Genomic DNA, 26,384 nt, shown 5'->3' with positions numbered 1-26,384 from the left:
ACTCTCTTCCTTTATTCAGCCCCCCTCCCAATCCCAAAGCACTTAGGTACATATCTGTAATTTTATTTATATTAATGTATGTCTCCCCCTCTAGTCTACAAGGTCATAGTGGGTAGCGAATGTGCCAGCTACATTGTACACCCCCAAAGTGTTCAGTTCAATGCTCTGTACGCACGAAGTATTCAATAAATACAGCTGACTAAAAAATATCCCTCAGACAATGCTGCAACTTGGGTACAAACGACAAACGTATTTGTTGGGTTTCTCAAAGAGATACTGATAGTCCACATTGGGTATGCAGGACTTTCGACTAACTCAGTTGAGACACCAGCTGTCATTCAAGGATCAGGGCCCAGTTAGCTCAGTTGGTAGAGCACCAGGCTTTTAATCTGAGGGTCCAGGCTTCAAGTCCCTGTTTGGGCGAGATTTTATTTCTTCTAGACTGTCTCTATATGTTGCCAACTTGTACTTCCCAAGCGCTTAGTACAGTGCTCTGCACACAGTAAGCGCTCAATAAATACAACTGAATGAATGAATGAATGAATGAATCAAGGGCTTGTTTAGAAATCAATGTCCTAAGAAGCTTCTGTCCCTTTTCAAAGAGCTGGCTCAAAATCCACACGTGATTCCTTGATTGATCTGGGCTGTTACTGTGACTAATATTGATACCTCTCAAAATGAAATGTCCATTAAACCACCCCCACTGTGTGCAGAGCCCTGTCTGCAGCTCTTGGAACAAACAGAAATAATTTAAAGTCCAATCCCTAACCTCAAGAATCTTACAATCTAGTGAGTAAATCCCAGCCCATCCTAGGTGTGGGACTTGAATTTTGGATTAAACGCTTGAGATATGAGCAGCAGCGTACATTTTCCAACGCGAGAGAACTGCCTTGGTTTTTTTGGAATGGCAATGCTACCAAAATCCTCACCCCTTTCATCAGTGTTCTGGTTCTTATAAGGAAAAACCTTCTTTAGCATGGCTTGGTGGAAAGAGCCCGGGCTTGGGAGTCAGAGGTCATGGGTTCTAATCCCGGCTCTGCCACTAGTCAGCTGTGTGACGCTGGGCAAGTCATTTCACTTCTCTGGGCCTCCCCCTTTTAAATGTGAATAACAAAAACAATCCTCTGTTGTCTGTCTCCCCTTTCTAGACTGTGAGCCCATCATTAGGTAGGGACTGTCTCTATATGTTGACGATTTGTACTTCCCAAGCACTTAGTACAGTGCTCTGCACATAGTAAGTGCTCAATAAATACAAATGAATGAATGAATAAGATACGCACTTAGAAAGGAATATAGTCCATGTGGATGAATGAATTAATAAAAAATAAGCAAGAAAAGTGCATGGAAGTGCTGAGTGGTAAAGAGGATATATGACCACTCGTAGGCAGAGAACATGTCTAATAATTCTGTTCTATTGCACTCCCCCGAGCACTTAGTACAGCGCTCTGCAAGCAGTAAGTGCTCAAATATGATTGACTGATGACCAGGAAGGCATATAGATTGATTAAGAAATGTCTCGTGGAGGAGGTGATGTTTTAGAAGGGCTTTGAAGAAAAGACAGGCCATTCTTTAGTAAAACAGATGAAAGGTAAGGAGAAAAGAGTAAGCACTGGATTAGAGATGGGGAAGTTGAGAGGCAGAGATAGAGACAGTAACACAGAGAGAGAGTGGGGGGTAGAGGAGGGACAGAAAGACTGCTGGAGATTAGTTTGGGAAGAAGAAAAGTGGAAGTAGCTGGAAAGAAAGTAGAGAAGAGGCAGCCAGCTGCTAGTGAGCCCTAAAACCAATGATGAAGAGCTGTTTTACACAGCAGAAGCAGCGTGGCGTAATGAATAGAGCACAGGGCTGAGAGTCAGAAGGTCCTGAGTTCTAATCCCAGCTCCGCCACTTCTCTGCTGTGGGACCTGGGGCAAGTCACTTCACTTCTCTGAGCCTCGGTTTCCTCATCTGTAAAATGAGGATTGAGACTGAGCACCCCACGTGGGACGCGGACTGTGTCCAATCCGATTTACTTGTACCCACCCCAGTGCTTAGAACAGTGCCTGGCACATAGTAAGTGCTTAGCAAATACCGTTATTATTATGGGAAGCAGCACGGCATAGTGGATAGAGCAACGACCTGGAAGTCAGAAGGTCATGGGTTCTAATCCCGACTCTGCCATACATCTGCTCTGTGACCTTGGACAAGTCACAACTTCTCTGTGCCTCGGTTTCCTGGAAAACGGGGATTAAGACTGTGAGCCCTATGTGGGACAGGGACTATGTCAAACTCAATTACCTTGTATCTTCCCCAGCACTTAGAACAGTGCCTGGCACATAATAAGTGCTTAACAAATACCATCATTATTATCAGTATTACAGGAACAATGGGGAGCCATTGATGACTTTTCAGGAGAGAGACGAGCTATTCCCCTATTGGCCCTCAAGAAACAGCACACACATTCATTCATTCAATCGTATTTATTGAGCGCTTATTATGTGCAGAACACTGTAGTAAGCACTTGGGAAGTACAAGTTGGCAAAATATAGAGACGGTCCCTACCCAAAGGTGGGCTCACAGTCTAGAAGGGGGAGATAGAGAACAAACCAAAACATATTAACAAAATAAAATAAATAGAATAAATATGTACAAATAAAATAGAGTAATGAATACGTACAAACATATGTACATATATACAGGTGCTGTGGGGAGGGGAAGGAGGTAAGGCGGAGGGCATGGAGAGGGGGATGAGGGGGAGAGGAAGGAGGGGGCTCAGTCTATGCTTTGTAGGTTACTTAACTGCTGTTGGAGGACTGCAGTGGACTACTGCACCAGCCCTTGGATGGCACCTTGGCAGCATCCCCACCCATGGGGTCCAGGCTGGGGACGGGAGGGGCACTGCATGCAGCTCACCGCCCGTTCCCCACGGCAGTTCACCACCCTCCACCTCCTCACCCCCCTCTGCCCGGCTGCTAGTCCTCCCTGTATGAGGAAATTTTTTTGTCAGCTGGGGCTCTTGCCAATATTGCTTTCTGGTTCTCCTTCAAGGAATGAAAAGAGGAAGGGTTCTAAACATGGAGACAGTGTGGGGGGATTGTTCCATCTCCTTTGCTGATATTGGTCTCATCTTCCCTCCTACACCCTCGCTTCCTCCCAACTTCCCTTTCTCTGACAGTGACACCATCAACTTCTGTGTCCCAAAAGCCAAAGCTACCTTCCCGCTGTGCCTTGCAGCACCCAAGCAGAATAGGCAAAACCTTGGGAAGACTGTGGCATTTGCTGCTAGAGTGGCCACTGAGGCCACACCTGCAGCTGTTCAGCTCAGCTTCAGAGACCCAAATTCTGCTCCACTAGCCCCAGCACCCTACTGGTTTTTGTCCTTAGTTGGTGTATTTGTCCTCGTTTCTTATGTTGTTTTAATATCATCGTTTCATCACTCCTACTTATGTCACCAGTACTTCGCAACACTTTATATTCTAAGATTGTGAGCCCCTTGAAGGCGGGGAATGTGTCTAATTTCCATTTTTGTATTACTTTCAGTGCTTAGTACAGCACCCTGAATGCAGAAATCAACAGTATTTCTGTCAGTCAGTTAATCATATATATTAGGCACTGACTGGGGGCAGAGCACTGTACTAAACTAAGCACTTGGAAGAGTACAATATAACAATACAATAGAAACAATCCCTGCCCACAACAAGTTTAAAGCCTAGAGTGGAGAGACAGACATTAATGTAGAAAAGCAGCATGGCTCAGTGGAAAGAGCCCGGGCTTGGGAGTCAGAGGTCATGGGTTTGAATCCCAACTCCGCCAATTGTCAGCTGTGTGACTTTGGGCAAGTTACTTCACTTCTCTGTGCCTCAGTTCCCTCATCTGTAAAATGGGGATTAAGATTGTGAGCCCCACGTGGGACAACCTGATCACCTTCTATCCCCCCAGTGCTTAGAACAGTGCTTTGCACATAGTAAGTGCTTAACAAATACCATTATTATTAAATAGATGAAATTACAGATATGTACATAAGTGCTGTGGGGCTGGGAGGGGGGATGAATAAAGGGCGCAAGTCAGTGGTATTTGAGTCTGGTATTCATTCATTCATTCAATCGCATTTATGGAGCACTTACTGTGTGCAGAGCACTATACTAAGCGCTTGGAAAGTTCAAATCGGCAACATATAAAGATGGTCCCTACTCAACAATGGGCTCACAGTCTAGAGGGGGGAGACAGACAACAAAACAAAACAAGTAGACAGGTGTCAAAACCATCAGAATAAATAGAATTATAGCTATATACACATCATTAATAATATAGAGTAATAAGTATGTACAAATATACACAAGTACTGTGGGCAGGGGAAGGGGGTAGGGCAGAGGGAGGGTGGGGGGCGATGGGGAGGGGAGGAGGAGGAGAGGAAAAAGTGGGGGGCTCAGTCTGGGAAAGCCTCCTGGAGGAGGTGAGCTCTCAGTAGGGCTTTGAAGGGAGGAAGAGAGTTAGTTTGGCAGATGTGTGGAGGGAGGGCATTCCAGGCCAGAGGTAGGACGTGGGCCGGGGTCGACGGTGGGACAGGAGAGAACGAGGCACAGTGAGGTGGTTAGCGACAGAGGAGCAGAATGTGCGGGCTGGGCTGTAGAAGGAGAGAAGGGAGGTGAGGTAGGAGGGGGCGAGGTGATGGAGAGCTTTGTTCCCTCCACATCAAACAAAAATTTTCCACAATCAGCTTTAAAGGCTCTCCACAAACTCCTCCTCCCCAATGACTCTCCAGCTCACTCTCTCTCCATTCCTCCCAAGCCAACCTTCCAGCTAGACCCCACTCTCAGCTCACCCACCTCCATCCCCTTGTTCATACTGTTCTCCCAACTTGGAACTTGGTAACCCACATAATCTGACCCAACAGAGCTCTCCCCTGCCTTCAAGTTCTTTTAAAATTCCACCTCCTCCAACAAGTCTTCCCCAATTAACTCCCTAAACCCAAGATGTATCAATCTATCAGCCATCTCTGGTACTTACATATTTATACCCTTCCATAACACACACACACACACACACACACACACACACACGTAAGTATGATCGATTATACACTTAGTTTAAGCGATCGCCATATCTGGAAATGGTGTCTATCTCCCGCATTGAAGTATAAGCTCTCTGCAGGCAGGAAGCATGTCTCATGCACCTGTTACACTTTCCACAACACTTATGACATTGCATTATGTCCAGTGGGTGCTCAAAAATTAAAAAAGAAAATAATGGTATTTGTTAAACATTTATGTGCCAAGCTCTGAATTAAACACTGAGGTGGATACAAGATTATTAGGTTGGACAGAGTCCCTGTCCCACATGAGTCTCACATTCTAAGTAGAAGGGAGAATAGGTATTCACTCCAATTTTCAGATGAGGAAACTGTGGCACAGAAAGGTTATACTGAGTTGGTCACGGTCAACACAGCTTACAAGTGGCAGAGTCAATTAAACAATCAATCACAGTTATTGAGCACTTACTGTGTGCAAAGCACTGTATTAAGCACTTGGGAGAGTACAAAACAACAACACAAATTCCCTGCTCACAATGAACTTACAATCTAGAGGGGGAAACAGACATTAATATAAATAAATTACAGCTACGTACATAAATGCTGTGGGGCTGGGAGGCAGACGTGCCTATGAATAAATGGAGCAAGACAGGGCAATGCAGAAGGGAGTAAGAAAAGAGGAAATGAGGGCTGTCAGGGAAGGGCTCTTGGAGGAAATGTGCCTTCAATAAGGCTGAAGGTAGGAAGAGTAATTGTCTCTTGGATAAGAAAAGGGAGGGCATTCCAGGCCATAGGCATGATATGGGTGAGAGGTCAGTAGCAAGATAGACAAGTTCAAGGTACAGTGACAAGGTTAGCATTAGAGGGAGAAGACTCAGATATGAGGTGTAAATATTACTTACCAAATCAATCAATGGTACATATTGAGCACTTACTTTGTGGAAAACACTATACAGAGTGCTTGGGAGAGTGCAGTATAACAGAGGCACAGTACCTGCCCACCACAAGTTACCCCAGGCTCTAATAAATTTGGAGCTAATTCTGGAGAAATTCTGGATTTCATTTGTGTGCTATCACTGTCCTTCAATCACATTGATCACTGAGTGGACTGATATAAAAAATCTAATTTTAGAGCCAGCCTCAAACGTTTATCTAATCAGCTTTTTTGCATATCCATCCCATCTGCAGATGTCCAAAACCCTAAAATAAAACGAGGCCAGGAGCCACCATCATTACCAAACACTATCTGTTTAAAATAAATGCCTCTATGTTGTAATGTGCAATGCCCAGGCCTGTTTCTACTGTGCTACCTAAAGTGCCAAAATATATACAGACTGGATTTGCACCTGATCTATTTCTGAAAAGTGCAGATATTATTTTAACAAGATGTATTTTCGATATATGTCAATACATTCTGCAAATCCTGATTTTCTATTTTCAGCGGTTTCAAAAATTAAAATCCAACTGTTGTTTTCAGCCAGAAAACCAAATGTGTTAACCCCCAACTAAAACTAAGAGCCAAAGCACTGCTTATGTTGTTTCCATAAACCAAAAGAAAAAAGTGACATTGCTTTTTCTTGCTTTTCTGAACGAAAGTATTGATCAAGCGATCCACATCAGGTGATAGGCCCCCAATGACTAGAGCAATTATGTAATAATCCCATGGGTGATAATTCTTCAATATCAGGGATTCTAAAATGGTCTTATCAAAACAATCACATTTACTGAATGCCTGCTGTGTGCAGAGCACTGTACTAGGTGCTTGGAAGAGTACAATATAAAAGAGTTGGTAGTCACAATCCCTGCTCAAAAGAAGCTTACATTTTGGTTGCCTTGTTTCTCAATCTTAACTGAACAGGAAGGCGGCGGCATTTCTCTTCACCACATTTTCCTGCTTTTTTTTTCAGGCTTCTCCCTCTCCACCTCTAATGCTGTCCTCATCTTTGAGGTTAAGGAGCTAAAGGAAAACTGTTTTGTCACTATTTGGATGAGGAAATAGGAAGACTAACCTTGTCAAATTGTGTTGGCTTTACACTAAATAATGAACTTTTCAAGTGAATCAGAGGGTTCTCTCACGGAATTTGTAAGCACAACTTTAACACTCCAGGGTAAAAAAATTACCGTATCACGGGACAGACCCTGACTCTGGAGCGATGAACATTAATCCTACAATTAACTCCATAAGCAATAGTAATACTGGAGCTGGAGACCTGAATGTCCAACTAGAACTACTCAAAACAGAAGCAGCCACTTGACCAAAGCCATGGTCAAAAATTGCAGGTCAAAATCAACTGTTATTACCACTCCCAAAGATGCTTGGATTCCATATCAAGGAATATCCAAATTACATGAAAGTTCAAAGGCAGGGCCGTGGCACAAAACAAGGAGAACCAGCCCCTTACCAATACTCATGTCTTGGTGATGTAGCCCTATTTGGAGATTTCACACCCACAGATTGCTTCCCAAGGTAGCAATTTTAGTGCGGCAATTTGGACCTCATCCTCCCTACCAAGTGGATCGACCGTGGGAAGGAAAATGTTCCACACAGAAAAGTTTTTTCCTAAGATCCTCCAGTTGCAGTAATTAGAGATCACCCATTTGGGTAGGTTGGATGCAACTGAATTTTCAGGGCAACTGTTCTTAGGACAAAAGCAGAAAGTCTGCTACGCAACAGCCAAGATCATAGAGATGAAAAATCACCGTGCCTTATCACTGATATTTCAAGAGAGTCCCCTCGGTGGCTTTTGTTCAGATTTTCTCTAAAGCTACAGCTCTCAAAAGCAACACTGGAAAAGGTCAAGGAGTGAGCCTGCGAGATTAGAGGTTTAAAGAATCATTAGGGGAAAAGCGCCCTGATCTGGAATCTGGACAATGAGCCTTTTCCCCCTCCTATGTAGAGTAGTAGTCGCTGCTGTTTCAAACTGCTTACTTTTCATTTTTTTCAACCTAGATGGTAAACAATTTTTTTTTCTTAAGCTGCTTCCTCTCTCTGGCCACTACTGACGCAGGATGAAGCTTGAATAGAAGCCTCCAAGGATTTCAAAGTGCATTTCAGACGTAACTTGGCAGCCCCTTGTAAACTCCGAGGAGTATAAATCAAACAGCAGTCACTGATTTTGAACTTGAATTGCTTCCTTTTCTCCAGTTTCTCACAAAGCTGGTCCAGGTCAGCTTCCCTTCTCAGCCGGCAGGGCAGCCAATTCTAACGGAAATGTCTGTTCTCTTAGAAGCGCTTTTCTTTGAGAGAAATCGTTTTGGTTGCTATTTGTGATCTAATAATAGTCCTAAAGTCTGTAACATGTGTGTTTTAAACGGAATGGAGTTTGTCCTGGATCATATTGTATTTTCTGGGTTTTTTCAAGCATCAGGGTTTTGGTTTTTTGTGTTTTTCTTTGCCTTCAAAAATGTAATTCTGATGTCCTCAGGAGTTTAGTAAAACCAGAACTCTTTCCAACATCGTGAGCATCATACAACTCGATGATACATTTGAGGAGTTGCTCTTCACTTTGTAATCGGATTGACTTTGGGGGATATCTGCTCTTATTGGGCGAATTTTCCAGAGCATGTAAAAACTTGAATTTGAACTGAACCAGAGTGAATTATTCATATAAAAATGTGAATCTAGCAATGCCCACAAGGCTATTGCTGAGTTTATCCAAAAGATAATTTTGAAAACTTTTATTCTCTGATCTGTCTGAGTCTCGGTTCCCTCATCTGAAAATTCTTTGACTGTTCAGAAGATGAATTTCCTCAAAATCTGATGCATATCCCCCCCACCCCGCCACCTCCCCCACCCCACCATTTTGAAAACCACCTACAAATTGAGGTGTTTAGACCCTTAGTTGTCCAAAGATGGGACTGGAACCTGACACTACAAGGAAGAACCTCTCTGCCTGGAGTGAATCTTGGTGGGCCATTCCTCTTTGCTCTGATCACACTTTCTCCCCCTTCCCATCCTCAATGTGTGCCTGCAGTATAAGTGCCCCCGCCAGACTATAAGTTTGTTGTGGGCAGGGAATGTGCCTATCAACTCTGCTACATTGTCCTCTCCCAAGCACTTAGTACAGTGCTCTGCACACAATAAGCACTCAGTAAAGATGAATGATGGTAGGTATTCTGCATCCTGGTCACCTGCCCGAGACTGCAGTGCGGTCAAGAGCAATGGAGGAGTCCAGAGTTAAAGATCAGTGGCTGATTGGTATGTGCAAACTTTCTCTCTATAAGTTGCTTTTTATATGTAGGGTCTGTTTGGGGAGGTTTTGTCTCATGGATTTGCTTACATATCTGCATGGCAAGTGTTTCTCCCCCTCTACACTGTAAGCTTGTTCTGGGCAGGGACTGTTTCTAACAACTCTGTTATACTGTTCTCTCCCAAGTGCTTAGTACAGTGGTCTGCACACAGTAAGTCCTCAGTAAATACGACTGATTAATATTACTCCTCTCCTCATGCTTTCCTTCCTGCCTGGAATTCCCTTCCACTTCATATTTGACAGGCCACAACTCTCTCCATCTTCAAAACCCTAATAAAATCATATCTTCATCAGGAAGCCTTCCCTGATTATCATCTCATTTGTTCACCCTATTCTCCCTCCCTTCTCTGTTGCCTACGCACTTAGGTATTCACCCCAACCCCACAACACACATGCTGCTGTAATTTATTTTAACATCAGTCTATCCCACTAGATCCTAAGCTCCTCTAGTGCAGGGATCTTGTCTACCAACTCTATTGTATTATTCTTTCCCAAGTACTTAGTACAGTGCTCTACACAAAATAAGCACTCAATAAATACTATTGACTGATAGATTTCATTGTTTCAAACAATGCCAATGAGTAATTGAACAGTTGACAATACTCTGCCTGTTGGCATACAAGGCAGTATTCAGCAGCCTTATTCACTTTAGGGTGTTGGACTTGGTGCCAATCCAGAACTTAGTAATACGGGCTCTTTACAGGAGTGGGAAGAATGATGACAATCAATACGAAGATAACTGGAGGTTATCCCAGGAAATCACTGATACTTTATGAAGGGGAGTGAGATGAAGGGAAGTCCTCCAGAAAAAAAAAAATGTGATTCATTTTAAAATACCCAAGTATTCCAGAGTTCACATTTCAAAATACATGTTGCCTCAACTGACAATGGGAATATTGGTAATTCACCATTCAAACTGGACATAACAATTAACAGACTAGATTTGCTTCCCTACGGATGAATCGAATCTATTTCGGCAGTGAAAACGTTGAGAATATTTAAAGTCATTATATAGGGTAGGAGGGTAACCCCTATTTTTAAAAATTATTTAAGAGGTAGAAATCCAGTTAAATCCTAAAACTCCAGACCTGACTCATGCAGTCTGACCCTCCTAGAACTCCTCCAGGACCCAACAGAAACTGACCCTTCCTGAAACACTAATCTCATCACAACAAACCAACTCTCCTCTTTCCATATGTGCTTTTTTCCCTACACCCAGAAATATTACAAATACATTATTAGCATACATTTGAAAGGAAAGCCACTAGGCCTAATAGAAAGAGAATATGGGCCTGAGAGTCAGAGGCTCTGGGTTCTAATCCCAGCAAAATGCTTGCTGTGTGACCTTGGGCAAGTCACTTAACTTCTCTGTGCCTCAGTTCCTTCTCCTAGTTAGATTGTGAGCTCTGTGCATGACAGGAACTGTGTCCTACCTAATCAACTTGTATCTACCTCAGTGCTTAGAACAGTGTTTGACACATAGTAAATGCTTAACAGATACCACAAAAAAGGACATGGGAAAAAATGATTAGAGGGTAAGGATGGATTAAAAGTTAAAGGACTGCTAATATATATTAAACATACCCATCCCCCTAGACCATAAGTTTGTTGTGGGCAAGGGACATGTCTACCAAATCCAACTGGAATGTACAGTAAACACTCCAATTTGATTGATCATACATATATACTAAAAGTCCACACTACTCATTAAGAGGCCCTCTCCTTGTGAGCAAAGGTGGCTGAAAAGTCCACTGTGTGACTAATATTCCATTCCATGGCACTTGCCTGTAAAGGTATATCCTTGCCGTGCTTGCTTTTCCCTTTGGGGCCTATCTCTAGTACCCAGTCTTGGCATCCCAGACTTCCTTTGCTCTAGTCTTTCTTCTCCCCCACTAGACTGTAAACGTCTTGCTGGCAGGGGTCATTTCTACCAACTCTATTGCACATACTGTACTCTCCCCAGAGCTCATTACAGTGCTCTGCACACAGTAAGGGCTCAACAGAAATCACTGATTGATTAACTGGAGACAAGCCCTATCCCAATTGCTACCCCCGGCCCACGTCATCCACCCCCGGCCTGGAATGCCCTCCTTCCGCACATCCGCCAAGCTAGCTCTCTTCCTCCCTTCAAAGCCCTACTGAGAGCTCACCTCCTCCAGGAGGCCTTCCCAGACTAAGCCCCCTCCTTCTTCTCCCCCTCCTCCCCATCCCCATCCCCCCCGCCTTACCTCCTTCCCCTCCCCACAGCACCTGCATATATGTATGTATGTTTTTACGTATTTATTACTCTATTTTATTTTTACATATTTATTCTATTTATTTTACTTTGTTAATATGTTTTGTTGTCTGTCTCCCCCTTCTAGACTGTGAGCCTGCTGCTGGGTAGGGACCGTCTCTGTATGTTGCCAACTTGTACTTCCCAAGCGCTTAGTACAGTGCTCTGCACAAAGCAAGCGCTCAATACGATTGAATGAATGAATCCATCTGTAGCACCATCCACACATCAAGATAGTCTACTCCCCCTTTAGCCCAAATCTATTCGCTTCACATGACCAAAATCAAATTCTAAGTCAAATCTCCTTTGGGAATTGATAGAGCTTTCAATACTGAAAATTAAAATAAGGTAGTAGGGGATATTTTTCTGGCCAGAAAAGAAACCGTAAACTGAACGCCATTTTCTCTCATTTAGGAATCCTGTGGATTAAAACAACAAACAATGAAACTTTGAAAAACTCACGGATTTGTTTCCAAATTTCATTACTGCTAAGATGAACCATAAACTAGCTAAGATAAAATTCTGAATATTATTTGGCACTTGGCTTTTCATTCATTCAATCGTATTTACTGAGTGCTTACTGTGTGCAGAACACTCTGCTAAGCGCTTGGAAAGTACAATTCGGCTTTTGGTACAGTGCTACCAATGGCATAATGGCCACATTAGACATCTAACCCACTAAGAGCAGATGTGGTTTTTGAGATTAGGAGCAATTAGATTGCAGAGTGAAAACTAACCATGACACATCCTTAAGGCACAGGATACAGCATATTCAAGATAAACAAATAAAGCTAGCTCTGCGATCATTACAGTGTAAATAAGTGGCAATGTAGTAATGTCCCCAAGTGCTGGATGGGGGCAGGGGGGTTGTTGGGGACGAGGGGGAGGCAGGGGAAGAGTTGCTTAAAATGACTTTACAAAAAGGCCATACATAGGGAAAACATTCACCGAGTTCAGAGTTATGGGGAGGGACAAAAAAACTTGGTCTGTCCTCCAAACTGTTTCTAAGAACTTTGGAATGAGAATCCCCTTAAATGATGGAGTATCATTAAATCTAAAACACCCTTTCCTCCATGTGTCCTGTCTTTCAATTTTTCTAAAGCTCAGCTGAATGTCCAATGCATACAATAGTCGGCAAGCATGTAATAATTTAATAAGAATTAAATGATGGAAAAAAAGGATCATCAGTTAGCTACAGTATTTATTACTCTGATTCCTTGATTCTCAGCAACTTCAACCCCTTCAATGGGGTTCCCTCTGACCCACCCATGGCAGTTTTATACATATCCTATCCCTCAAGAGCAGCACCGTGTCCCATTGGAAAGAGCCCAGGCCCGGGAGTCAGAGGCCCTGGTTTCCATTTCTAGCTCTGCCACTTGCCCGCTACGTGACCTTGGGCAAATCACTTCACCGTGCCTCAGGTTCCTCACCTGTAAAATGGGGATTCAGTACCTGTTTTTCCCTCCTACTTAGATCGAGAGTCTCATGTGGGATAGGGGCTGTGTCCAACCTGATTATCTTCTATCTACCCCAGGCCTTAGTACAGTGTTTGGCACATAACAAATACTATTATTATTATTTATATTCAAGCTTTCACTCAGTTAACCAACCCCCCACTCCCCCGCATCTGTAAGTTATTGTAATAGTTGTCTCCCCCACTAAATTATAAAATCTTTGTGGGCAGAGATCGGATACACCAATGCTACTGTACTCTCCCAAGTACTTAGTATGGTACTCTACTCAAGGAATTGCTCAGTAAATACCACTAAGCACTAAAAAAAATTGGGTCTCTCAGGAGTTATACTACAGGGTAACAGACAGTTCTTTTGAGATATAAGTTTTCTTATTTACATTTTCCGCATCAATGTATACCAATGGTAAGAGATAAGAAGTTACTGGTTAGCTCTGAAGTAGAGGATGGTTTCTTTTTTGAAACATTTAAGGCATGGGCCAAACCAGTATTTTCACAGTGTTCGACTTACTAATAATCATCCTAGTAAAAACAACAAGATAATGTCACTGTATTTTTATTCAGAATGTTACTCACTTGGGGGATGTCTGTCGTCCAGCTTTTGGGAAAGTTCAAGGATTAATTGGGATGTTATTTTTGACTCCTAAGCTTCCATTTATTCCTGACTTCATGAGAAGAAGTTTCGGGTAACACAAACTGTGAACTGCAATTAGGCATTTGTTGGAAATTAATATCGCCAAACCTGATTCATCATAAAAAGAGTTCACTGCAGTTCATTTAAGTATCTTAAATGAAAGAGAAAGTCAAAAGCACAGAATGGAAATAATTTTGGGGCTACTTTATCAATGCATTCTTTCATCCTAAAATTGCGTTGTTTGACAAGGATTCAAGGATTCAAAGTTTTTCCATTCAAGGGCACCCAAGCCACATAGTTGAGACTAGCACAAGGTTGTATTTTTTGGTTGGAGGAGTGATTATAGAACCCTCTGATAAGCACCAGTTATACAACGTTCCTTTCCAAATTCAGCTGCAGTTCAGTATTACTAAATATTTAAGGCCCTTGAATTATTGAATCAGAAGAGTATTTATGGCTGACTGTATTTCACAGCAATAAAATGATTAGATCTGTCCCACTAATGACCATCTATCCTTTTGACGAAGGTCTCAAAGGAATCATACTCCACCTAAAAAGGAAATCTGGGAATAGTTCTAAAAGAAATGTGATAAGCTCTGCTCCCTTTGCTGTTTGGTTTCCATGGGAATGTGTTTGTGATGGAGCTCAGTCTAGGACGATATCCCTTAGTAATCTAAGAACATCAGGGAAGTTCAAAGTGGCACTGCCATCTGGCAGGCACTGCTGATAATTTACGGACTGGTGGCAAAAATCTATCATTCCGAATGAAATTGATACTTCTCTGCATAGTTATATCTGTGAAAAGGACGTATCAACATTTTGAGCAGACTGTAAGACCGTTTTGGGCAGAGATTGTCTCTATTGCTGAATTGTATTTTCCAAGCACTTAGTACAGTGCTCTGCACACAGTAAGCGCTCAATAAATACAACTGAATGAATGAATGAACTTTTTACAATGTTTACCAATTTCCTTTCATAGCCCTGACTTCTCCCCCACTACTATAGAAGCAGTGTGGCTCAGTGGAAAGAGCGTGGCCTTGGGAGTCAGAGGTCATGGGTTCTAATCCAGGCTCCGCCACTTATCAGCTGTGTGACTTTGGGCAAGTCACTTAACTTCTCTGGGCCTCAGTTACCTCATCTGTAAAATGGGGATTAAGACTGTGAGCCCTATGTGGGACAACCTGATTACCTTGTATCTCCCCCAGCGCTTAGAACAGTGCTTGGCACATAGTAAGCACTTAACAAATACCAAAATTATTATTATTATTCTTCAATCTGGAATCTCCTCTTGCCCCCAGGACATCTCCCTTGAGATGGTGCACCAGCACTTCAAAACCCATCATGCCTCAAAACTAAACCTTCCATTTTCCTTTCTAAACTCTACCTTCCTCCCAACTTTCCCTTTTCGGCCAGTAACATCTTCATTCCTGAAGCCTGCAGCCTTGGTGTCATCCTCAACGCCTCTCTTTCATTCCGCTTTTGCAACAGATCAACACTAAATCCTCATGACTCCTCCCCCAAAACATTTTCCAAACCTACCCCGTTCTCTTCATCTGAAGGGCCACTACCTAAGTTCACATAGTCCTCATTTCATGGTTAGACTACTCTATCAGCCTCCTCTCTGGTCTCCCCTTGTCAGTCCATCCTCCATACCACCAGAGCCTTCAATGGATGCCCATCTCAGTCTACCTCAACAGAAACTCCTTATCACTGGCTTTAAGGCTCTCTACTTTAATTATAGGCTCTACATCCACTATTGCATCCACTATGAGAAGCAGCAGGGCGTAGTGGATAGAACACAAGACTGGGAGCCAGAAGGTCGTGGGTTCGAATCCAGACCCTGCCACTTATCTGCTGCGTGACCTTGGGCAAGTCACAACATCTCTGGGACTGTGACCTCACCTGTAAAATAGTCTGAGAGTCCCAAATGGGATAGGGACTGTGTCCAAACCCATTTGCTTGTATTCACCTTAGAGTTTAGTAAAATGCCTGGCACATAGCAAGCACTTAAATGCCACAATTATTATTATCATTATCATTATTACTCCCCAGCTCACATTTTATGCTTCTCCCAAGATCACCTAACTGCACCTAGCTCTCCTCTGAGACTGGAACTCCTCCCCTTTCCCTGAACTTTCCAGACCTCATCCCACCCAACCAAAGCCTTCCTAAAATCCTACTCCTTCAATAAGGCTTGTGGGTCCAAGAGCTTGGCTCCAAGTTGAAGGGTCTGGTGATCCCTCCAGAGTTTCTTGCATTTTGTCTTGCATTTGTCCTTCACCTCCAGACCCATCAACTCAGCCTCAGCTGCCCCAGTCCATGCTTTATCCCAACAATATATTCCATTATGTGCTTCATGCATGCCAGACCAGAATCACATCTTTTCAAAAAATAGACTAAATTATCTCTGGATAAAGAGCTCCTAAGCAAACTCAGATTTGATCGAGCATCCCTTTCCAATGAAGGAATAAATTCCCAAACATAACCACAAACTTGCTTCAATATAGTTGTTATTTATGTCCTCATATATGATCTAGCCATTCCAAACATTTACTTGTTGAGACAAAAATTGGGTTTTGAGGAATAAATATTGGACTGGTTTCAATTTTTAACTCGCAATAATTACATCTTCAGTTTTCGAATGATATTCAGAGAAAACGCATTACTGGTGTCACTCTTATTTTTTTTTTTTTAAAGTCTGCTCTTCCTTACAGGGCCCACGGAACAGATCGAGTGAAACGCAAACTTGTCCTTTGTCCTACCTATTGACCAGCTTTACCAAAGCACACATGGACTGGAAAGTGATTCCTCTATAAAAATCCCTTAAAACCCATAGGAGTTTTTGTCAAAGAACATCTCCCAATAACCACTAAGTATTTTCAGGTTCACCTTGTCAGTTCATGATCCAGTATGGGTTGGTGTTACAAATCTGTCCTAGTTGAGACAAATGGCGACAATCCCAACATAAGGTTCATATGACACTTAAGAAAACATGTTTGCTCCAAGAATCAGTCAATCCAATCAATCAATGGTATTTAGTTAGTGCTTACCGTGTATGGAGAGTACTGTACAAAGCACTTGGGACAGTACAAAACAAAAAAAATTTGTGGACACATTCCCTGCCCACAAGGAGCTGTCTAGAGAGATATACACTAAAATTAATAATTTACAGATACGTACATAAGTCTGGAGAAGCAGCGTGCCTAGTGGATAAAGCATGGGCCTGTGAGTCGGAAGATCCTGGGTTCTAATCCCAGTTCCACCATTTGTCTGCTGTGGGACCTTGGGCCCGTCACTTCACTTCTTTATGCCTCAGTTACCTCATCTGGAAAATGGGGATTAAAACTGTGAGCTCAATGTGGGACAGGGACTGCGTCCAACCTGATTTGCTTGCATTCACCCCAGCACTTAGTACAGTGCCTTGAACATAGGAAGCACTTAATAAATACCATAATTAACAAGTCCTGTGCAGCTGAGGGTGTGGTGAATATCAGGTGCTTAAAAATATACAGATCCAAGTGCATAGGTGATGAAGAAGGGAAAGGGAGTAGGTGAAAAGAGAGCTGAAATCGGGGAAGGCATCTTGGAGGAGATATGATTTTAATAAGACTTTGAAAGTGGGGAGAGTGGTGGTCCGCTTGATAGAGAATGGGGGAGGGAGTTCCAGGGAAAAGGGAGGATATGAGCAAAGGGCCTCACCTCTCTGCAGTTTCGCATTTCCTCCTGCCTTCAAGACATCTCTACTTGGATGGTCTCCTGTCACCTCAAACTTGACATGGCTAAAACTGAGCTTTTTACCTTCCCACCCAAACCCTGTCTTCCTGCTAACTTTCCCATCACTGTTGGCAGCACCTCCATCCTTCCTGTCTCACAAGCCCTTAACCTCAGAATTTTCCTTGCTCTTCACTCTCTCATTCCACCCACATATTCAAGCCACCACTAAATCCTGTCTGTTCTACCTTCACAACATCACCAAAATCTGTCCCTTCCTCTCTGTCCAAACTGCTTCCACATTAATGCAAGCACTTATCCTATCCCACCTTGATTATATCAGCCTCCTTGCTGACCTCCCTGCCTCCTGTCTCTCACCACTCCAGTCCATATTTCACTCTGCTGCCCAGATCGTTTTCCTTCAAAAATATTCAGACCATGTTTCCCCACTCCTCAAGAAACTCCAGTGGCTGCCCATCCACCTCCAAATCAAACAAAACTCCTCATCATTGGCTTTAAGCCACTTAATCATCTTGCCCTCTCCTACCTCACCTCACTACTCACCTACTACATCCCAGCCCACGTACTTTGTTCCTCTAATGCTAACCTTCTCACTGCACCCTGATCTCATCTATTTTGCCTCTGACCTCTCACCCACATCCTACCTCTGTCCTGGAATGCCCTCCCTCCTCATATCAGACCGATAATTACATTTACACTCTCCCCCACTTCAAAGCCTTACTGAAGGCACATCTCTTTGAAGAAGCCTTCCCTAAGCCCTCCTCTCCTCTTCTCCCACTCTCTTCTGTGTCACCCTGACTTGCTCGCTTCATTCATCCTCCCTCCCATCCCCACAGCACAAATATATATGTATACATAAAAAACTCTCTCAATAATAATAATAATAGCATTTATTAAGCGCTTAATATGTGCAAAGCATTGTTCTAAGCGCTGGGGAGGTTACAAGGTGATCAGGTTGTCCCATGGGGGGCTCACAGTCTTCATCCCCATTTTACAGATGAGGTAACTGAGGCCCAGAGAAGTGAAGTGACTTGCCCAAAGTCACACAGCTGTCATTTGGCAGAGCCGGAATTTGAACCCATGATCTCTGACTCCAAAGCCCAGGCTCTTTCCATTGAGCCATGCTGTTTCTCAATCTATATCTGTAGATAGACAGACATATGTATCTGTAATTTATTTATCTACTTATTTATATTAATGTCTGCCTCCCCTTCTAGATTATGAGCTCGATGTGGGCAAGGAATGTGTCTGATTGTTGTTGTGTTGTATTTTCCCAAACGTTCAGTACAGTGCTTTGCACAGCATAAGCGCTCAATAAATACTATTGAATGAGCTGTGAGATAGATGTGATCAAGGTATGGTGAGTAATTTGGCATTAGAGGAGAGGAGGGTGAGAATTAGGTTGTAGCAGGAAATCATTGAGGTAAGATAGGAGGGGGCCTGCTGATTGATTGAATGCTTTAAAGTCAGTGGTAAGGAGTATCTGATGTGGAGGTGGACAGGCAACCACCACAGGGTCTTGAGGGGTGGGGACAGGTGGACAGAATTTTCTTTTAGAAGGAAAGAAAATTTATTCCTAAAGCCTCTTATGCAATGTGACTTCCTTAAAAAGAATACGAATAATAGCTCTCTTTAAATCTTCTTCCACTAAGGGTAATCATTTTCTTAAGTAAGTCATAACTGAATTCATCCATTATGGGTTTTATACTCTGGCTGCATTTATTTGCCCTTCTAGGGAAAATGTGACTACATTTACACTTGCTAGGAAATGCTTATTCCACTGGTAACATTTTGCCTATGTACTGTACTTTCACAACGACCACCTAGACTACCACTACGCATGGCAAGCCTATTTTGATGGTTCTGGATTATTACTCACTATCCCCCTCCCACCCCATTTCATAGCACTTGGCTGTATATCAAGCAGAAAAACGGAGAGGAAATGCTTGGGGCTTCAGAATACAAAGGGATGCCCCACTAATAGTGATGGTATTTGTTATGTGCTATGTGCCAGGCACTGTACTAAGCAGGTGAATACAAGCAAACCGAGTTGGATGTAGTCCCTGTCCCATGTGGGGCTCACTGTCCCAATCCCCAATTTACTGATGAGGGACCTGAGGCACAGAGAAGTGAAGTGACTTGCCCAAGATCACACACCAGGCAAGAGGTGGAGCTGGGATTAGAACCCATGACCGTCTGACTCTCAGGCTTGTGCTCTACCCAAGTTTGAAAATCAACAGACACATAGCGAGATATGGCTTAAAGGGCAATTTAGGACACACAAACAACTCCGGCGCAAAAGGTTCTACTGCCACCTGCAGGTCTGTGGTGCCACTGACTCTCGGAGTTCCTCGCACTGCAGCGGGCCAGAAAAAACTCAACACCAAGCTGACCTCCGGTCAGCGAAAGGCCTAGAAAATTGAACCTCACTTCTCATTTGCAGAGTGTACTCATAACCCATCACCATGAGGTAGGCACAGCCCCATTCGAGTCCCCAAAGTCACTCCCCCCGCTTCTCCAACCCCCCCTCTCTCAACCCTCTCCGCTACTCTCCCATCCTTCCCAGCAGCATTCTCAGAGGGGCTCTCCTCCCTCCTCTCAAGTGCTACTCCGGCCACCTGTGCTTCTGACCCCATTCCCTCTCATCTCATGAAATCTCTCGCTCCGTCCCTTCTCCCCTCCTTAACTTCCACCTTCAACCGCTCACTCTCCACTGGTTCCTTCCCCTCTGCCTTCAAACATGCCCATGTCTCTCCCATCCTAAAAAAAACCTCTCTTGACCCCACCTCACCTTCTAGTTATCTCCCCATCTCCCTCCTACCATCTCTTTCCAAACTCCTTGAATGAGTCGTCTACACATGCTGCCTCGAATTCCTCAACACCAACTCTCTCCTCGACCCCCTCCAATCTGGCTTCCGTCCCCTACATTCCATGGAAACTGCCCTCTCAAAGGTCACCAATGACCTCCTGCTTGCCAAATCCAACGGCTCCTACTCTATCCTAATCCTCCTCGACCTCTCAGCTGCCTTCGACACTGTGGACCACCCCCTTCTCCTCAACACGCTATCCAACCTTGGCTTCACAGACTCCGTCCTCTCCTGGTTCTCCTCATCTCTCCGGTCCTTCATTCTCAGTCTCTTTTGCAAGCTCCTCCTCCCCCTCCCATCCCCTTACTGTGGGGGTTCCTCAAGGTTCAGTTCTTGGTTCCCTTCTGTTCTCGATCTACACGCACTCCCTTGGTGACCTCATTCGCTCCCACGGCTTCAACTATCATCTCTAGGCTGATGACACCCAAATCTACATCTCTGCCCCTGCTCTCTCTCCCTCCCTCCAGGTTCGCATCTCCTCCCACCTTCAGGACATCTCCATCTGGATGTCTGCCCACCACCTAAAACTCAACATGTTCAAGACTGAACTACTTGTCTTCCCTCCCAAACCCTGCCCTCTCCCTGACTTTCCCATCACTGTAGACGGCACTACCATCCTTCCCGTCTCACAAGCCCGCAACCTTGGTGTCATCCTCGACTCCGCTCTCTCGTTCACCCCTCACATCCAAGCCGTCACCAAAACCTGCCGGTCTCACCTCCGCAACATTGCCAAGATCCGCCCTTTTCTCTCCATCCAAACCGCTACCCTGCTCGTTTACGCTCTCATCCTATCCCATCTCGACTACTATATCAGCCTCCTCTCCGATCTCCCATCCTCCTGTCTCTCCCCACTTCAATCCATACTTCACGCCGCTGCCCGGATTGTCTTTGTCCAGAAACGCTCTGGGCATGTTACTCCCCTCCTCAAAAATCTCCAGTGGCTACTAATCAACCTACGCATCAGGCAGAAACTCCTCACCCTTGGCTTCAAGGCTCTCCATCACCTCGCTCCCTCCTACCTCACCTCCCTTCTCTCCTTCTCCAGCCCACCCCACACCCTCCGCTCCTCTGCCGCTAATCTCCTCACCGTGCCTCATTCTTGCCTGCCCTGCCGTCGACCCCCGGCCCACGTCGTCCCCCTGGCCTGGAATGCCCTCCCTCCCAACATGCGCCAAGCTAGCTCTCTTCCTCCCTTCAAGGCCCTACTGAGAGCTCACCTCCTCCAGGAGGCCTTCCCAGACTGAGCCCCCACTTTCCTCTCCCCCTCCTTCCCCTCTCCATCCCCCCCGCCTTGCCTCCTTCCCTTCCCCACAGCACCTGTATATATGTATACATGTTTGTACGTATTTATTACTCTATTTATTTTACTTGTACATATCTATTCGATTTATTTTATTTTGTTAATATGTTCTGTTTTGTTCTTTGTCTCCCCTTTCTAGACTGTGAGCCCACTGTTGGGCAGGGACCGTCTCTATATGTTGCCAACTTGTACTTCCCAAGTGCTTAGTACAGTGCTCTGCACACTGTAAGCGCTCAAGAAATACGATTGATTGATTGATTGATTCTCAAGCTGTCTGAGGATTCACATCAACCCCAGTCAAGAGGAAGACCACACTGCACTGAGCCATGGGCCAGGATCTTCTCTTGGGGCGAGGGGGCGGGGGGAGGTAGTCTAGGGTAACCAAGTCTAAACCAGAAGCACTCATTTCTAGACTGTGCGCCTGTTGCTGGGTAGGGACCGTCTCTATATGTTGTACTTCCCAAGCGCTCAGTACAGTGCTCTGCACATAGTAATTGCTCAATAAATACAATTGAATGAATAAATGAATCTATACCAGAAGGTCTCTTGCAGACCTCAAGACTGGTCTCCCTTGGGTCTTCTAGATCAGAGCAAGGCCTGGCCTGGCTTGACCTTGTGGGACCCTGGGGGACTATGTTAACCCCCAATTCCCAAGCTGGCATAAAACTGGGTCGGTTGCTCATGGCATAGAGGAGCAAGCACGGGCCTGGGAATCCGATGACCTGGGTTCTAATCCTGGCTCTGCTCCTTGCCTGTTGTGTGATCTGGGGCAAGTCATTTAACGTCTTAGTGTCTCAGTTTCCTCATCTGTTCTCCCTCGCCCTTAGCCTGTGATCCCAATGTGAGACCCGGCTCTCTTGTATCTACCCCAACATTTAGGCCAGTTCTTAGCACATAGTTAATGCTTAAAAATATCAAAATTGTTATTATTATCATCATAATTATTATTATTATTATTAGAACATTGCTCTAGCCCTCCCACCATCCTCAAGTTCAGAACAATGAAAGACACTCCAGTGGTGGGAGCTGGATAAATCATAAATCAAATATAGTGGAAAGCAACAGCATACCTGGAGCCAATACCAACTTCATGATCATCATCATCATCATCACTGGTCTTTATTGAGCATTTAGTATGTGCAGAGCACCGTTCTAAGTGCTTAGGAGAGTATAATACAAGAGAGTTGGTAGACATGTTTCCTGCTCACGAGCTTAAAGTCTACAGGGGGAGACAGACATTAATCTAAATAAATGATTTATGATGTCTTTCACCAGACTGGAGCACACCCATCATGCTGTACATGTTTCAGAACTATTTTGTTCCTTCACTGGATTTTCGTGAATTTTATTTGAAAAGATGGGCATTTCAACCCAATTAAAAAAAACAGAATATAAAAATCACATCCTTTTCTATTAACCTGTGCTGATTCAATCCATAAACTTAACTGACTTTGTGATCATGCCTAACTCTTACATTACATTTTTTCCCAGCATATTACTAGCATTGCTCCTATATATATATATATATATATATATACACATATATATATATATACATACTTTGGAAAATTTTGCCCCCAAAATAATGACCCTAACACAAGGACGGCCATCCAAGATGAGGATTCTATCCACGATGTCAAACAAGCACACCATTTTCATTTCAGCCAGGTACTTTGGAGTGTGCTGTCTTCCTAACTAAAATGTGTCCCAGTGATGGCGTGCAAACGGTACCTTTCAATACTTCCCTTTGTAAATAAATGACCAGAGGAACACTCGGTAAAACATCTCTAAGGCAGTAAAGATACAGGTCCTCCAGAGTTGCAATAGTTGTGACACCATCAATTGTCAAGCAAAGGGGAATTCTTAAGCATAGCATGATCATAGTATCTATTAAGTACCTACAGTGAGTAGAGTATTATCCTAAGTATTGGACAAAAAATATAGAGGTGAGAGTGAGATATGGTGGACCTCTAGGGGATCTGTCTAAAAATAAGGTGGGACAGCATTTAGGAGCAGACACAAGAGGAAAGGTGAACTAACAAAGACAAAATAACATGAGACGCATAGCTGCCCTTCAGTCCCACATATGAAAACCTGCAAGAGTGGGCTGACAGACTGTTCTATTGCTTCACATAAAATAATAATAATAATGGTATTTGCTAAGTGCTTACTATGTGCCAAGCACTCTTCTAAGCACTGGGATAGATATAAGGTAATCAGGTTGTCCCATGTGGGGCTCACAGTTTTAAATCCCCATTTTACAGATGAGGCACAGAGAAGTTAAGTGGTTTGTCCAAGGTCACAGAGCAGACAAGTGGCAAAGCCGGGATTAGAACCCACATCCTCCGACTCCCAAGCCCGTGCTCTTTCCACTGAGCTACGCTGCTTCTCCTACCCTTCCCCTTAGTTTCTGTTTCACAAACCTAGGTTCAATGTTCTACCTCAATTCCTCTTATACTTCTTACCTCAAAACTTGACAGTCTTTGAAAAAAAGATTATATTTCTAATATAAGAATCAGTGCTATTTTGACCTCAGTTCAAGTAACACCTCTCCTGAGATGTGTAACTTGGGTTGGTGCTTTTATGCTCATCGAGTCAAGTTAGTTATCAATTTATGGTTTATGCTCATTCATAAAGATTCATAGACCGTGGGTGAGGCCACTAAGGCCTTGGCTTGGGCAGTATCTACTCTCAACTATAGATGTTAGCCCTCCCTTTTAGATAATTAGATCATTCCAAGATGGTTAGGTTCCCTGAACTCCCACAGAAGGATTCTGATGAAAATTCCAAAGGCTCAAGAATACCTAATTAGATCAGGAAGATTCACACACCGAAATTAAACCTGATTTTCAAGTATGAGCGATAAAGGCGCCAACTACTTCATAATTTTTTTTTTGCTGACATGTTCAATTTTGTAATAACTTCTTATGAAAGACTTTGGGACTGAGATAGATTTGTAATGGGAATGTTCTATATCTAAAATAGTGTAATGAATCAATCAATGGTATTTATTCGGCGCTTATTGTGTGCTCAATACTCAGTGTTTGGGAAGTGTAAAAAAAACACACATACTTTATATTCACTCATATATACAAAATCCTACCCAAATAGTGTTTTACCTGCACATTATGTTAATAACAAAAACATTAGCTTCCCAGTTTCTCAGTGTCCTCATCTGTAAAATGGGGATTCAATACATGTTCTACCCTCTTCCCCATAGGCGTTGAGTCCCACAGGGACTTTGTTTGACCTGACCTGACCTATCCTTCTCTGAAGTCACATTTCCTCTTGTCTTCAAGACATCTCTCTATTTGGATGTTCTGCCAACACCTCAAATTAAACATGTCCAAAACAGACCTTGTATCTTCCCACCCAAGCACTGTCCTCCTATTTCTTTCCCTTCTCTGTAGACAATACCACTATCCTCCCTATTTCACGAGCCCATAAATTTGGCATTACCCATGACTCATCTCTCTCATACAACCCACCTATTCAACCTGTCACCAAATCCTTCGGGGTCTACCTTCACAACATCACTAAAATCTGCCCTTTCCTCTCCATCCAAACTGCTACTATGCTGATCCAAGAACTTATTCAATCCCATCTTGACTACTACGTCCATCTACTCACTGACCTCTCTCCCTCCTGTCTCTCCCACTTCAGTCCACACTTCACTCTGCTGCCCAGATCATTTTTCCAAAATTAAGAAACAAAAATTCAGTCCATGTTTCCCCATACCTCAAGTATCTCGAGGGGCTACCCATCCACCTCCGCATCAAACAGGAACTCCTTACCATCAGCTCACTCCTTCCTCCTACCCAGCTTGCACACTTAAATCCTAGAACACCAACCTACTAACTGTGCCTCAATCTTGCCGCCAACCCCTTTCCCACGTCTTCCCTCTGGCCTGAATGCCCTCCCCACTCCATAGGCACCAGACAACTACTCTCCCTACCATGAAACATTATTAGGGTCACATCTCCTCCAAGAGGCCTTCCATGATTAAGCTTTCTTTTCCTCCACTCCCTCCTCCTCCTTTGTTTTTTTTAATGGTATTTATTAAGCACTTACTATGTGCAAAGCACTGGAGATTGCAAGGTGATCAGATTGCCCCATGTGGCGCTCACAGTCTTCATTCCCATTTTACAGATGAGGGAACTGAGGCACAGAGAAGTGACTTGCCCAAAGTCACACAGCTGACAAGTGGTGGAGCCAGGATTTGAACCCAGGATCTCTGACTCCAAAGTCCGTGCTCTTTCTACTGAGCCACGCTGCTTCTCTTTGTTGTCTAAGCACTTGGATCTATAATCTTAAAGCAACTGATATTTACCCCACCCTCAGCCCCACAGCACTTATGTACATATCAATGAATTGTATATCATAAATTATTCATTTATAGTAATGTCTGTCTCCCCTCTCTACTGCAAGCTCAGTGTGGGCAGGGAACATTTCTGCCAACTCTGTTGAATTGTACTTTCCCAAGAGAGTAGTTCAGAGTTCTGCACACCATAAGCACTCAATAAAATACTACTGATAATGATGATGATTTTTTAGTTATATCGGCCTATCATATATGGGGGGCATTAGTATATCTGTTGGAATATTAACTTATTTTCAGAACTCCTTGGAATTGCTTATTCCTACCACTTGCAAAAAGTATTTTCGAAATTCAACTATGTGTACTTGTGTTCTGCTTGGGACAAGTCCTCCTCCCTCCTACTTAGACTGTGAGTCCCATGTGGGACAGGGACTGTGTCCAACCCGATTATCTTCTATCTACCCCAGCACTCAGAATCATGCTTGGCACATAGTAAGTGCTTAGCAAGTAAGTGATAATGATGATAATA

The 26,384-nt window shown here is 43.7% G+C and overlaps 1 protein-coding gene and 1 non-coding gene across 2 annotated transcripts in view; one reads left to right on the top strand and one right to left on the bottom strand.

Annotated features, from left to right (window-relative positions):
* Positions 1-26,384, bottom strand: part of ADGRV1 (adhesion G protein-coupled receptor V1) — a 470,004-nt gene that overhangs the window by 249,169 nt on the left and 194,451 nt on the right. The gene's annotated exons all lie outside the window — the stretch shown is intronic.
* TRNAK-UUU lies at positions 351-423 on the top strand. Its single transcript has one exon. It is a non-coding gene; the product is annotated as a tRNA-Lys (tRNA).

Source organism: Tachyglossus aculeatus, chromosome 23, assembly GCF_015852505.1.
Source record: "Tachyglossus aculeatus isolate mTacAcu1 chromosome 23, mTacAcu1.pri, whole genome shotgun sequence".
NCBI classification, from domain to species: Eukaryota; Metazoa; Chordata; class Mammalia; order Monotremata; family Tachyglossidae; genus Tachyglossus; species Tachyglossus aculeatus.
The sequence above is the reverse complement of the archived record's forward strand: the minus strand, read 5'-3'. Positions and strand labels throughout refer to the sequence as shown.